Here is a 16147-nt window from a genome sequence, read left to right as displayed (position 1 = left end):
CTGGGTGGCAGTCCATCAATGCATTAGAGGCCGGGTGGAGGTCCAGCATAAGGTCCTAACGCGGCCAGGATGATGACCGGTGGGGGATTCATCCATCTACTAGTAGAAAACGTTACTTATTGGTATCTTTGCCTGATCAGCAAGATATCGATTTATGCCAAAGCATTCTTCTTTTCAAATTCATTGGATATTAAAACTCTGTTTATAATTTTCATAACAGAGGTTTTCAAGGAGTGTATGAGATATATATATATATATAGGTGTATATATATATCAGGACTTATTGAAGTATCTCGTAACTTCATTTCTTTCAAATGATATTTCAAAGATTGAATCTATTCAAGTCTTATCTTATAGTCTCATCTATGTGATGAACTTTTGAAACTCATTATACCTTGAATGGTGGTAGTTCAAGTAGTATTCGGAAAAGATATAAGTAGATTAGAGTATCTTGTAACTTCATCTTTTCAACTTATATCTAGTTAATGATTATCTTATGCATGACAAAGATTTTCAGAAAAATGTTGAGACAAGGTTAGATATATGAGATCACCTTGCAGCGATATTTTTATATAGTTATAAACGGGAACTCTGTGTATATTATATATGTCAGAGGATTTCAAAGATTTTGAAAAGTATATATGTATATATATACTGAATATTTTGTGACTTCGTCACGTTAAGATATCAAACTTGGTTCATATCTGCTTGACCAAGACTTTCATGAGTACTATGAGAATGCTCATATATTGTTAATTATTATACATATTATTTTGGTGGGCTTGTTGCTTACTCTTTCTTTCTTCTTTCATCACACAACAACAGATAGACAAGATAAATAGGACCAAGCTCCCAATTCATGAGCGGATAGGAAATGTTCCGCAGTTTCCTATATGGTTGATGCCGCTGTAACTGAGGTGGGAACTACCAATAGGCTAGGCTTTCAACTTTTGATGTACCATACTTATGTATCTTTATGAATTGTAATAATGGAAAAGAAATGTAAATTTATTCAGAAACCCTTTTGAGGTATAATGACTTATAATTGTGGAATAAAATGACTTGCGTTATTTTGGTATTTATCTCTAGACTATAACTTGTGGTGTGTATGTTTATTGTGTGGTTACAGTACGCAGTAGTTGGTTGTCTATTAAGATGGGGTGTTATTAAGAGAAATGGAACTCGTGACAACCAGGATTTGGGGGTGTTACAACTTGCCTGAATTCGCTTTCCTGTTTCACAAGGGTTGAACTACTGCCACCAAGTACACCTTTCCCTTTCCTAGCCTGAATGCCCTCACGCTCCGAATCTACAATCCATAAATCAAAAACCTAATTAGATTCCCATTCGACATTCCCGCAACATTTAACCATTTCCCTTTATTGTAATACCTTAAGAGTACATATACTCTGTGGCGCCCCAAAATCCGGGGTCAGGAATCTCGGAAGCCACGCCATCTAAACCACTACAAACTACCTACCTCACACCACAATATATAAATACTCACACTTTATGACCCCACACTTATCACACACACACACACTTATAGGTTATTATCTTGGAAACGAACCATTCATAACTAGAGTAATTTAAACCACAAAGAGATAATTATTACAACCCAAAAGTAATTAAGTCTTACCGAGGAGTAACCTTTAAGTAAGGCTAGTCCGTCAGCCAAATATACGTTTCTTATTTATTACCTTACATAAGTCATACTTATAAATAAGCCGAACCAAACACAACTGAAAACCAATCCAGCTTATTCGGACTACCTGCGGTACAACACCAAACAACCTATGGAATAGCTGGCCATTTCCTACCCGTTTCTTGGTTGTGGTTCTCATGGTAGGCATCTTGATTCACTATTGTGTTGTGTCAATTTTAAAAAACAAGTGTGAGCTATAATGCCCAGCATAATATTGTACAGTATGAAAATGACTGTATGATAAACTTATGTAAAATATCATATATGATAATTACGTTTTATTCGAAAATAGTTTACCTTGGTGATACACACCTTTTATGAAAACAATCCTTTAGTGGATTTTATTAACCTGTGAATACCTTAATAGTAAACCCAACACTTAGGCTTGGGTTACGGTATTGCATCACAATTCCAATTAGAAGAATAGGAGCCTCATTGGAGCCACCGCATATAATGATCAGTCGTAATATGATATTAGTAACCTTTTGTACTAGTAGAAGGAAGACACCTTTGTATCCTGGTTATCACCCTTGCTGCATTCGGGCTACGTGTCCCATTTTTGGGTATACACATACTTTACAAGTTCCTGAGTACACAGAGTACCTTCGCTTGTGGTACCTTTGGTAGTCCATCTAGCACACATAGTACTAGAGTCTACCCTTCCCTTGTCCTTTTAAAAGAATTCTATCATATCTCGAGAACTCGAACCACATCGAAGTTCCCCAAGCGTTTTACTTGTTGATAGAAATAGCTTATCTTACTAGTATATATATATATATATATATACGTACTTCCGAAATTTTTGGAGGAAATACTAAGTATGTGAGTTGACCATTGTCAACATATAATTAAATAAGGGGGGAAAGTTTCTCCTTGGAACTATATTCAAAATATTAAAATAAGTCGGGATAATATTCTCCGATGATCTGAAATTATTCGAATGATTTTCAAAAATCAGAAAGTATTTAAAATCTGGTTCTATGATTTTTAAATCATAATTAAACCCTTTAATAAATAATAAATAATTAAATGATAATCGATAAATAATTAAACCTCGAAGGAGTTTACTTTTAAAAGAATAAAAATAATATTTTTCAACTTATTTATGTTTAATTCATATGCGTGCTTACATACTTAGGAACTAATCGGCCAATTCTTAGGAATGTCCGTGCTTACATACTTAGGAACTAATCAGCCAATTATATAAATTTGGCATCATACTCCAACACACTTCTTTCACCTTGTTTCAGTTCCAGAAGCTCAATTTCCATTTGACTCTGCACACAAACTGGGAAATACTTTTCCAAAAACAACTCAGTAAACCTAGACCATGGAACATGGCCTTCTCCTTCTAATGCTCTGGTTGACTTCCACAAGTAATTCGATTCATTCTTTAAGAAGTAATTTGCATAATCAGTCTTAAAATTATCACTTACTTGGACAAGATTGAAAGTTTTCTTTATCTCTTTTAATCATGCTCCAGCAGTTACTGGATTAGGTTCACCTTTAAACTCAGGAGGGTTAACATTCTGAAAGGATTTGAAATTAGCACTTTGGTTCACTCCTTGCTGTTGCTGCTGCAACAATAGTTGTTGCTGTTAAACCTGTTGGATTAACTGCAACCGTTGTTGCTGCTACTGGCGCAATAAGTCTAGAATTTCATTTATAGTTGGACCCTCCGAAAAACTACTACTATTTTCTTTAGATTGGGTAGGGTGGCATCTTCCTGGAATATATAAATGATTTTATTCAAAACATACAAAAATTATTTGATAAAGGATATCACCGTTTAAACGGTGCACCTATTTCAGGAAAATGCTTCCCAATCACAGTACCAATGTCTTTCATATTGGGGTCCATTTACAAAAGGAATCTAGATTAACAACACTAGCAATCATAGCAACAATGATAACAGCAGAATCAACAACAGTTCAGAAAACTAAAATACAAGGAAACTAACACCGTAGCATGGCTCCTCAATACAAAAGCAACTGACCAACTTCCCGTCACTGCTCCATTACCACACTAACACTAATCTGGTATATTACAAGACTTAACTGGCTATATCAACCACCAATTACATAGAACAAGATGGTAAATCATGCCAACTTAAGGAACACTGAACTCTTCTAGGCACCATAGTCCAAATTCCAACCCACCATTCCTCTAAGGATGATTTCTTATCACCCACAAGTAATTTACCAACCACTGAATTACTTTTCCCGAGGCTATAACTCCACTGATAGATTTTGAACCTTCGCTGCTACCCTTATTCGTAAATAACATTCGGATATAGGGCTTTCATTCTTCCCAACAATTAACTTTTATTTACTTTCAGTAACAGGGATCATCAAAATCGCAGAAATTCATTATCATAGAATATCATATAAGGTTTCAAAATCAAGGGAATCGAACAGGGAAGAAGTGAGGAAGATATAGGTATGACTGAGAGCAACCATACAAGTACATAAGATGGCCAGCCTTAGTACCGCACAGTTCACAACACATACTTCAATGGTGTCCCACCAAACCCTTTTGACACATAGACAAATGGTCAATTCAAATGTGTTGTTTGCCCTAATCAATCGATAGAATTTCTGAGAAAGAAAACAATATTTTAGTAGAAAATTCACAAATAGGGAGGGAGAAAATCTGAAATATAATGGGATCAACAGAATCCTAATGCTTACTTCAAATTTGACTTCCGTGCAGATAAATAAGCCACTTATCGAGAAACAGACATTCATTCTGGAAAACAAAATATTTCTTAAGAAATGCGTATGAGATTTAAGGTATAACAACAATACTAATCCCCGCACTTCACGAAACTTGGCTGTCATAGCATCCACCAACTATTATCATATTATCTCAACTCACCAAGATCACACACTTGATCCAGCAACACTCCTTAACATAGGAAATGCAATATTGAGGAATAATGTCGGTGTCTCTTCAACTGACACATCAAGGTCCGCTCAGACACTGAACTCTCACGATCAGACTAGTTTTCTCAAGAGGGATATCTAAACCTCTATCAGCATTGCCAATGATACATGTACAAAGGAAGTATACTCTAGGTTAGGGCAGTTCCAGCCAATCCTCCACAGACGTCAGGGTTACGTCTCCGAAACCCTTGACTAAACTCATAAACTCGCTCCTCTGATTGAGTTGTTGACTCACCTCTTTGCATAAACCTTTCTGCACTCTTTTAACTCTACTCCTAACCTAAATTAGGGACTCAAACCTGTAGCTCTGATACCAACTGTGACTGCCTCAACCCCGGGGTCAGGAGTTGACGTCACCAACATCAATAATAAGAAACAGAATATAATTTAATCACTAGTTATACATATCCATGACCCCTTTACCAAGACCTTTTCCAGGTTTAAGTATGATTTAGGTTACACTACTAACACAACCCAAATTACCTTACACAATCCTGACCACTAATTTAAAACAGCAACCCAACAGACCTCATCTGGTCTAAACACAACTACCTCAGAGGAGCCTGACACGAAAGGAACTGGAACTCTGCCATGACTATCACGGAAGAGTCTCCTAGGCATCTGCAATACATATATAAAATATTCTGCAAGGGTGAGCAATCAGTTGCTCAGCAGTACCACTATATGAATAACAAGTAAAAATGATTTAAAGTAAAGCAGTTATAGGAAAAAAATTCATAACTCATTAGAAAACAAGTAAACCATGTATAAACTGGATATCAAAAGTAGCATGCTCTGTAAAACAATAACATCAGTAGTGTGCTGTGTATAAATACCAGAGAATAATTCTAGCATGCCATTTTCATTTCCAAATCTACTGTATAGACTACTTGTTCCGTTACGGGAACCACAAAGCCAAATCAGATACATATGGATATGTGAAGACAGCTGATCAGGCTATCAACACCAGACGGCTCTAACTGCCATCCCATTTAAAATACTTGTACCTATCTCATTTCAAAACACTTGTACCTATCTCATTTCAAAACACTTGTACCTATCTCATTTCAAAACACTTGTACCTATCTCATTTCAAAACACCTGTACCTATTTCATTTATTCCGTTTTCAAAACACTTGTACCTATCTCATTTCAAAACCATTCATTTTACCAGCACACATATAAAATCCAGTTCGCAAATCATTTCATTTGAGATAGGTACCTTTCGAAGTTACTTTTCCCCAAAATAATTTGAAAATAGTGATTTATAACTATAGGGGATACGTAACTTAAAACTTTTCTGTTCCATTACGAGATTAAAATAATAGCTATTCATACGTATCGAACCATAAAAGAATGGTCAGGGGTACTTGCTTTGCAGAGCTTTACAACTATTGTTGATCGATTCTGAGCCGACTCAGACGCTCAGGCTTTATCGTCTAACCACTAGATCACCTTGGATTCGACTTTAACACTGAGGTTCTTCGGTTAAAACCCTACTGAGCATGTCGACGGTCCACTAGGTTATCCTCAGTTCGACTTCAACACTTGAGTCCTTCGACTAGAACCACAAAGTCGAATTACCTTAAGTTAGACGACCAATTATGCTTGACAGATCCTCACAACAGTTCTACCTGATGATAACAAAAACCGACCCGTAAATATACGTATTATAATAACACACACCCAAAAATCGGTTCGGTGCTCGTTTCCAGAAAATGCATATACTCATAATTTCACGAAATCAGGGTTATTGGTTTTAGCAAATTATTTCATCACATCGTACAATCATGTTTCATATAAAACACTTATATATCTATATAACCACTCGACGTCCTGATAATCGTCGGATACGCTCCCGTATTTCCGTAGGTAATTTTCCCGAAAATCAGACAGCCTCTCCTTTGTTTATCGGACTACCCGTCGAACAAATTGACGTCTCAACCAAAAACCATTTCAACAATCAATCCAAGAATTACAATTCATCAACCAATTTACGCGCTCGACTCCGATATAAAATATCAAATTTTCGTTTCAAAAATACTTTTATGAATTAAATAAATATTTTAAAATTTTAGGACTCAGAATTAATTCATCACGGTCCACCGTCGGCTCGCTGAGACTCATTGCCAACGGCGGTAAAATTTGCGGGTACCCGAATAATTCGAGTTTCCGACGCGAACTCCACCGATTTATAATAATAGTTTTCCGCACAAAAATCTTTTAATCTCACGAATATTACTCAAATATTTCTGCAGAAAAAGAAATATTACTAAAATTAATAAATATTCCCAGATTACAACCGAAAAACAGAATACGGCCAAGGGGACCGAAATCAGGCAACACGCCAAAGTTACAACGGCAACAGAGGAACAAAGAACCGAGACCATAATCCAGAAAAAAAGAACAGAACCCACACCAAATCGTCCAACTGGTACACACACGTATGTATATGCGTATATATATCAGCCAAACAGAATTCAGATTAAACAGAGGATGAAACACGGAAGTAACGCAGGAAAACTCACCGGAGTTGGACAGCGGCAGCAGAACAGAGAAAACGGAGGAGGAAAACAGAGCAGAGAGAAGAACGAGGGAGAGAGAGGAGATGGAAGAAATGAGAGGAGAGAGATAGGGGTATGAGAGAATTCGTAATGTTTTTGTTCTGTTTTATTCATCTGAAACTAACACGTATCACAAGCAGCACAAATCAACTGCCACGTGTCCAATTTGACTGTAAACCTTATCTCTTATCCAGGTTTTTACAAAAATAACAAAAAAACATGCGGGTAATTTAAACCCAAAAATTACCCAACTAACTTCAAATTGTTGCAAATACCCCGAAGTTACTAAAAACATAAAATTTGAAATTTTTAAACAATTTCTAAAACGCAACTTGTACCCGCTTTTTAACAATTAACGAAATAACGCGCGGGTGAAATTAATCAAAAAAATTCCCGAAATTTGTTAAAATTCTCAAAATAATCCGAACTTAAATAAGTATGAGTTTCATAATTTTTGAAGAATTCTGGAATTAGATACAAATTTTATGAATAAATGTAATCAGAATATCATACAGGGCTAAATAATTGATGAAATATTGATTTCTAACTTTTATAAAATCCCAAAAATAATTATTGTAATTATGAAACCATAAAATTTTTTTTAGAGACATTCCAAATATTTATGCAAATAAATTTGCACTAAATTCACTTTTAAAAGTGAAAACGATTCAGTACAACTTTATAATTAATTAAACGAACAACCCGGTACACCATAAATCACACATATATAATAATAAAACAACACCGAGCTGACAGAAGCTATACACATATTTTATGTATTTAATAATTCCATAATTACGCATTTAAATAATACAAAAATACACGAGTCGTTATATTTATCCCACAACCTCTTACACTTTGATGGACTGTCCCATGGCCTCTTACACTTATTCCAGCACATAAGGTGTCGGACCATTCCAGTTCCTTGAAGAACCTTATCTTTTAAAACTGGAATCGAAATTAATCTTCGTTCCCCGAGCGTGTATTAGCTCATTGATAGGTACAATACTTTTATAAAATCGCTTACAAATATTTGGGAAGTATTTACGAATGTGGGTTGACTTGAAGCCACACCCAAAAGTCATTATCGGGAACCTTCCAGTAATTAAACTAGTTTCAAGAGTTACTTCCCAAACGTTGGGTAAGTAATAAAATCTTATTTGTTTATTCAACAACTTTGTTGCAAATACAAAACAAACCTTTGAGCAGGACTCCCTAGGTTTTGAGCGAGTATTTAAATCTCTTTCATAAGGTAAGATTTAAATTTGAAAATGAGTTTTGGGATCCCCTCTAACTTTTAAAACCATTTGCAAAGTTCAAAAACATTTTCGATAATGTTTAAGGTAAAGATGATTTAAATAATATAAATCAGTTTTAAAATATTAGAAGAATATCTGAATATTATACATTAAATAATAATTAATAAAGAATAATTTTTATAAAATAAATGAAGTAAAAAGTTTTGAAACAAATACCTTAAACTAATATTTAATTAATAAAAGATATACTTATACGTAAGTAAAATTTTCATTGGAATAATCGAAAGTAATGTTTGTTATTATTCAACACTATCGAATAATTCTTATCCGATTAATAGTTATAGAAAACTATAAATATAATATACTTGGGAACATCGCCTCCCGGTTTAGGTAAAATGTTCAACTTTGGGTGTCATATACTAAGGGTGTACGCAAAATACTGCTTATCACTAGCAAGGTATTATGGAGCTCGTAAGCTCTACTTTAAACATTTGCATTTAGCTTATTGAAATATTACAATTTCAAAACACACATGCATATATATAATAAGATTTCAACTTTAAAATCATACCTGCATTTTATATCGCAAGATATCATTTCAAAACTTTCATGAATTAATATTGCAAGATAATGCATACAATTATCACAACAACAATATTAGGTTTTGAAAACTTGCTTGAGTGTCCAGGGTGATAATGAGCTTAGGGTGGGTCTGTTAACCTATAAAAAATAACATAGGTCGGGATTAATCCTCGGTTGCTTAAGAAACTAGACTTTACTCATGCATAGCCAAACGCTCGCTTTTACGTTTAAAGGTTTACATTAGTCACTCGCGTACCCTTGGCTCCACATTTTTTATATAATTGAATGGTAACCATTTTAAGGCGAATCCTTAGCAAGGTTACATAATTTTTTCGTGTTCCGATAAGTTATTTAGAGGCCGTAAACATGGTCCCAAAGTTATCGAGGGGTGGAGGTTCGCTTCGCGAAATGCCGTTACTTAAAATGATCGTTTCTCCTAATCGTAAATCTGATTAAAACGATCTTCATATCAAAACAAAGATTAAAACATACCCTAGCTAAAATCATGGAAGTGGTGAGTTTCAACAGCCGGGGTTTTAAGTCCAAAAGTTACTCATAAAATAGTCCTTGAAAAAATGGGCATTACGACAACTATACATTCATGATTTCCAAAATTTAACCACACTAATCTACACCAAATCAACCACAATTCAACATTAGTATATTACCAATCCATCCAAAACTCAAGATCTCAACTTTTACATCTACACTAAGTCAAAATATGTTCAAAAACATCAAATCCAACAAGTATTAACCATGGTTCCAACAATCAATCAACAATACTTAACAAATAATACACTAAACATACTTAATCCCTCATTTCCCTAATTAACCATCCAAACATCCTTTTACATCTAAACTCATTCAAGTTAATAACTTAATCAAAAGGGAAGAAGCTTGCTTATACCTTCTTGGAGCTTCTTACCAATACAAGAACCTTGGAATGCTTGTGGGAACATTGATCTAAGCTTAAACAACCTTGATCTTACAAACAAAACAAGAAATCAAAGTTTGTTTCTTGAAATCACGATTGACCATCTTCTTGGATGAATTGTTTGAAATAGCTAGGAATAGAATCAGAAGATAAAAATCCTAGGGAGTATGTAACTAACCATCAAGAAGCTAGGATAAATACGTTGATAAATAAAAAAAGTGGAGCTTGGACTTCCTTTTTCTTAAGAAAGAGGCCGAATGGTTTCTTGAAGAAATGGTGGAGAAAATGAGTTCTTTCTTACTTTTCTTGGGAAAAGAGAAAGAAATGCTTGGTTTAGATTCATCCAAGGATTTTGTTTGAACAAATATCTAGTTTTCACTTAATTAGAGTGCTTGCATCACCTAGATGATATCACCTCCATGCTACATGTCTTTATATTATGGTTTGATGATTCCATCCTCCTTAATCTATTTGATTAGTGGTTAATTACTTAGTTAATCCCTTGGTTACGTGTATAAGCTTGATCCTTAGTCGCTTATTTATTTTACGGTTTGCTTAACTCTCGTTCTCGTTGATCGTTAGAGGGATCATTTCCGGGATCTTGTCATTAGGGTTTCCCTAAGCCCTTCTTAATATCTTATATTCCTTTAATGGTCCTCTATTATAATCCTTGAATTTAATTCCTTTTAATTTCATTACCTTGCACTTAATTCCTTTAAAATCTGTTTAATTCTCGGAAAAAATCAAAGTGTTCGAATTCGAATTATGACGACCATTACATACACTCATTTACATTACGAAATATAATTACCATCTCAGAATTTTCATAACAGAACTCCTATATAGGATGGTCTGATAATTTTCCTGAATCAGTAAAATCAGCAAAAGTTACTATTCATCATGATTACAAAAATTGGGGTTATTACATTCTATGTAATTTTTTTTACGTGTACAATGCACATACTCTTTAAATTTTATATAATTCTTTGGCTGTTTTATGTTAAGACATTACGCTGAATAATGGACAATATGCCCACTTTGGGAAATATCTTTGGTAGTATTCTTAATCTTGTTAAGTTTTATTTTCTGCTTGCCTTTTTAAAATTATTGTCAAGTTTGACACATTTTTGGTTGAATATGTTATTACACGTTTGTTAGGAATATGTTGTGAACTTGATGATAAGTTAAACAAAATACCTTAGTAGATTTATCTTAAAGAATTTTGTAGCTCTCGACGGATGTTCTAATATAGTCCCGACGGATGAACTTTATAGTCCTGGCTGATGACAATTTGACATCCATCGAGAGTGTAGCTTATGTAATAAATAAGTATTGTAGCACATTTCTGTAAACAACATGTTTTAGTATAGTAGATTGTGTAGGATTCTCTAAGACATGTCGACTACTAGATTTATATGCAGAATAGGTTGGCTAACTGTAAATATGAGATGTCTTATAATTCTATATAAGTGAAATAGAGTTAAGTGACAGATAGACTCCTGACGGATGATCTACAAGGCTCCCGACGGATGATCAACATATTCCCATCGGATGTTCAACATAATCCCGATGGATGATCATATTCAAAATAGCTGTTGATAGTGACAACACAGTCACATGCGTCGGGTGTTTGCAAAAGGAATGTGGCAGCCTGTTAAGCAGGATTTTGAGAACAAAGAAGCATTACCATTTCCATGCAAATGTGAAGATATTCAAAGATGCTGGATAGAGTAATGTTGTAGCATAATATCAGACTAGATTTTTTTTTATTATTATTATCTTGTCTTACTGTCATGTAACTTGGTGATATATAAACCAAGTGTAGCAAGTGAGAACAACCAACTAAGCAAGCACATTTTTTAGAGAGATAAATAAAGTTGTACTTGTTAAAATTTATATGTAGTTTGTTTGTTCACTTGTAAAGCAGCTGTGTGCTATTCAAAGCATCACAGAGTTCTCAATCTGATATATATATATATATATATATATATATATGGTGGATACTTTCAAATCCACCAGAAAGTTTTAAAGCTTGTGTTTTATTACTTAGTATTTTGATTTCTATTATTCTTTCATTCTGCATTACAGCAAATCAAACACTGTTATATATATTAAGCTAGAACATTTTTAAAATCTCAAAAGTAGCCAGAATTACATTCAAGCCCCCTTCTATAATTCTTGTTATATTGTTAGGGAGTAACAATTGGTATCAGAGCAAGCTCTTGAAGTACAAAGAGTGTAAAGATCACAACAATCAACAAGATGAACAAAAAGGATGTTGGAGTTAAAATTCCACTTCTGGATAAAGACAACTATCACCGCTGGAAGGTGAAGATGCACTTACATCTTCTTTCTCAAGATGAAGCTTATATGGATTTCATTGAAAGAGGTCCTCATGTCCCTATGAGAGCTGCTACAGGGAATGAAACATCAGTTCCAAAACCTAGGCATGAATGGTCTGATCCAAACATTGAACAAGTCAGGAAAGATAAGAAGGCCATGAACATACTGTTTAATGGTGTTGATGGTGATATGTTTGATAACATCATTAACTATAAAACATCCAAAGAGGTTTGGGACACAATACAGATTATTTGTGATGGTACTGAGCAAGTAAAGGAGAATAAGATGCAACTCTTGATTCAGCAATATGAGCACTTTCACTGTGAAGAAAGTGAGTCACTTACTGACATTTTTATTAGGTTTCAAAAACTACTGAATGTTTTAAAACTGCATGGAAGAGTCTATCAGACAAAAGACTCTAACCTCGAGTTCCTTAGATCTCTCGCAAAGGAGTGGAAGCCAATGACAGTCTCATTTAGAAATTCACAAGATTACAAGGAGTTAACCTTGGAGAGACTATATGGCATCCTAAAAACCTATGAGCTTGAAATAGAACAAGATGAAAGGATGGAGAAAGGAAGAAAGAAGGGAGGATCTGTTGCACTAGTTGCTGAACTAGAGAAGGAGAAAAAGGTGAAGGTGGAAGCTGTTGAATCTACATCAAAGGTCTGTGAAAGCAAGGGTAAAGGGCTGATAGCTGAAAATGAAGAAAAGTTTAGCCAGGATGACATGGATGATATTGATGAGCATCTAGCATTCTTTTCCAGGAGATTTTCCAAGCTCAAATTCAAGAAGAATTTTGGAGCAGCCAAGCCAAAAAGAAACATGGTTGATAAATCAAAATTTAAATGTTTCAAATGTGGCTTGGCAGGTCATTTTGCTAGTGAGTGTAGAAAGTCTGATTCCAGTAAAAAGAAGTTTGAGCCTATTAATTATAAGCAGAAATACTTTGAGTTGCTCAGGAAAAAGGAAAGGGCTTTCATCACACAGGAGAATGACTGGGCTGCAGATGAACTGGATGAAGATGAAGATATCAACTATGTCAATCTAGCCCTAATGGCCAAGTCAGATGAAACAGAAACAAGTTTATCAAGCAATCAGGTAATCACAACCAATTTAGATCATTTGTCTAAAGTGGAGTGTAATGATGCAATAAATGACATGTCTACTGAAGTATATCATCTACGTGTTACACTTAAGTCCCTCACCAAGGAAAATGCTAAAATTAAAGAAAACAATTTATTTTTAAGTGAGAGGAATAATGTGCTAGAGTCTCAATTTATTGAGTTTAAAAAATTAAAATTAGAATGCAAGGTTGCTCTAGATGAACTTACAGAATCCTTAAAGAAAAAGAAGATTTTAAGAAAGTAACTTGAACGAGAACATGAAGTAATTAAAGCATGGAAATCATCTAGAGATGTTCATGCTCAAATTACTAAAGTTCAAGGTATAGAATCCTTTTGTGATGCAGCCTGGAAAAAGAGCAAAGAGAAGCTCGATTCCAATCTGGTTGAAGGTCTCCTTACAGATGTGGAATCAACAGATGATGAAAATCATCCGTCGGATAAACAAAAGGAATATCCGTCGAGAGACAAGGAGCCACATCCGTCGGCTATGAGTAAACTAGTTAGCAAAGCTAAGTTAGTTAAATTGAATGATAAATATGTATCAGTTTCTAAAAACTCTGTTCCAGGAGAATCAAGTCAAGTTAGAAAAGATAAGAAAGTTAATGTTGGTCATATGTCTATCAAACAATTGAATGACAGACTGCAAAAGATTGAGGTTAAATAGAAACTAAAAGGAAAAACAATAGAAATGGGAAGGTAGGGATTAACAAACATAACAACTACACACCTAATAAATATGCACCATGAAAAATCTGTGTTAAGTGTGGTAGTGTTAATCACTTGTCTGTTAATTGCAAGATTTCTATGCCTACTCCCATTTTTGCACCTTCTTCTTTTTCCAACATGAGTGCCATGTCTGCAATGCCTATAAATGTTATGCCTGCTCAGAATATGAATGCACAATTTGCTAATATGCCATTTGCACCTAATCCTTATGTTATGAATATGTTGTGTACTTGATGATCACTTAAACAAAATGTCTAAGTAGATTTTACTTAGTGAAATTATGTAGCTCTTGAAGGATAAGAATTATAGTCCCGACGGATAACTCATTATAGTCCCGACGGATGATTAACTTATTATCCATCGAGTGAGTAGCTTATGTAATAATAATTTTGTAGCATAGTGATGTATGCACCTTTGTATAGAATCTGTAGTAGCATATAAGTCATGTTGACTTTAACTAGATATGAAGAATAGGTTGATTAATTGTACATAAGCAATGTCTTGTAATTCTGTATAAGTGAAATGAAGTCAAGTGCCAAAATAGCTACCGACGGATGATTAACAAAGCCTTCGACGAATGATCAAATGACTATCAACGGATGTTTAATATAGCAGTCGACGGATGATCAATCATGTCATCGACGGATGATCTGAATGTCGACGGATGATCATATCAAGAATTCAAACATCAGTTGAACAGTGAAAGCTGACAAACAGCCGTCGAGTTGGATACAAACACACTGTGGAAGCCCATTAACTGGGTAATAGAGGACAGAAAGCAGCAAAGATCAAGACTGTTAGATTTTATATTTGTTCAGTCTTTTTGACTTTGTAATCTTGGTAATATATAAACCAAGAGAGTAGCAAATAGAAAAATGACTGAGATAGCTGAGAAACACACAAACAGAGAAATCTTTGTAAGCATAAACTTTAGCATTTCCTGTATTCTCAGTAGTTCCATTTTGTAAGCAGCTGTGAGCATTTCTGCACACAGAGTCCTCTCGATATATTATATATATATCTCTGGTGGAATTGTTTAAATCCACCAGAAAGTTTTTAAAGACTCTTGTTTTTAATTACTTATGTTTTGATTCATTCAAGTTTACATTCCGCATTGTGCTAATCAAAACAAATATATCTATAATCGAGTTGAACATTTTTATTTCAAGAAAAAGGTTCAAGAATTCCATTCAACCCCCCTTTTGTAATTCTTGCTATATTGTTAAGGGACTAACAATTGGTATCAGAGCAAGCTCTTAATCTACAAAGAGTTTAAAGATCAAAACAATTTAGCAAGAGGAACAAGAAAGATGTTGGAGTCAAGATTCCTTTTCTTGATAAAGATAATTACCATCATTGGAAGTTAAAGATGCATCTTCATATGCTTTCTCAAGATGAGGCCTATGTGGACTGCATAGAAAGAGACCCTCATGTTCCAATGAGAGCTGCAACAGGAAATGAGCCATCTGTTCCAAAGCCAAGGCATGAATGGTCTGATCCTGACATTGAACAAGTCAGGAAAGATAAAAAGGCCATGAACATTCTGTTCAATGGTGTGGATGCAGACATGTTTGATAACATCATCAACTGCAAGACTGCCAAGGAAGTTTGGGACACAATACAGATAATCTGTGATGGTACTGAGCAAGTAAGAGAAAATAAAATACAGCTCCTGATTCAGCAATATGAGCATTTTCACAATGAGGAAAGTGAATCACTCACTGACATTTTTAGTAGATTCCAAAAACTACTAAATGCTCTTAAGTTGCATGGAAGAGTCTATCAGACTAAAGATTCCAATCTAAAATTTCTCAGATCTCTTCCAAAGGAATGGAAACCAATGACAGTCTCATTGAGAAACTCACAAGATTATAAGGAGTTTACTTTGGAAAGACTGTATGGCATTCTGAAGACCTATGAGCTTGAGATAGAGCAGGATGAAAGAATGGAGAGAGGAAAGAA

Source organism: Apium graveolens, chromosome 2 (genome assembly GCF_009905375.1).
Source record: "Apium graveolens cultivar Ventura chromosome 2, ASM990537v1, whole genome shotgun sequence".
In the NCBI taxonomy this organism is placed as follows: domain Eukaryota; kingdom Viridiplantae; phylum Streptophyta; class Magnoliopsida; order Apiales; family Apiaceae; genus Apium; species Apium graveolens.
This window is presented reverse-complemented; position numbering follows the sequence as displayed.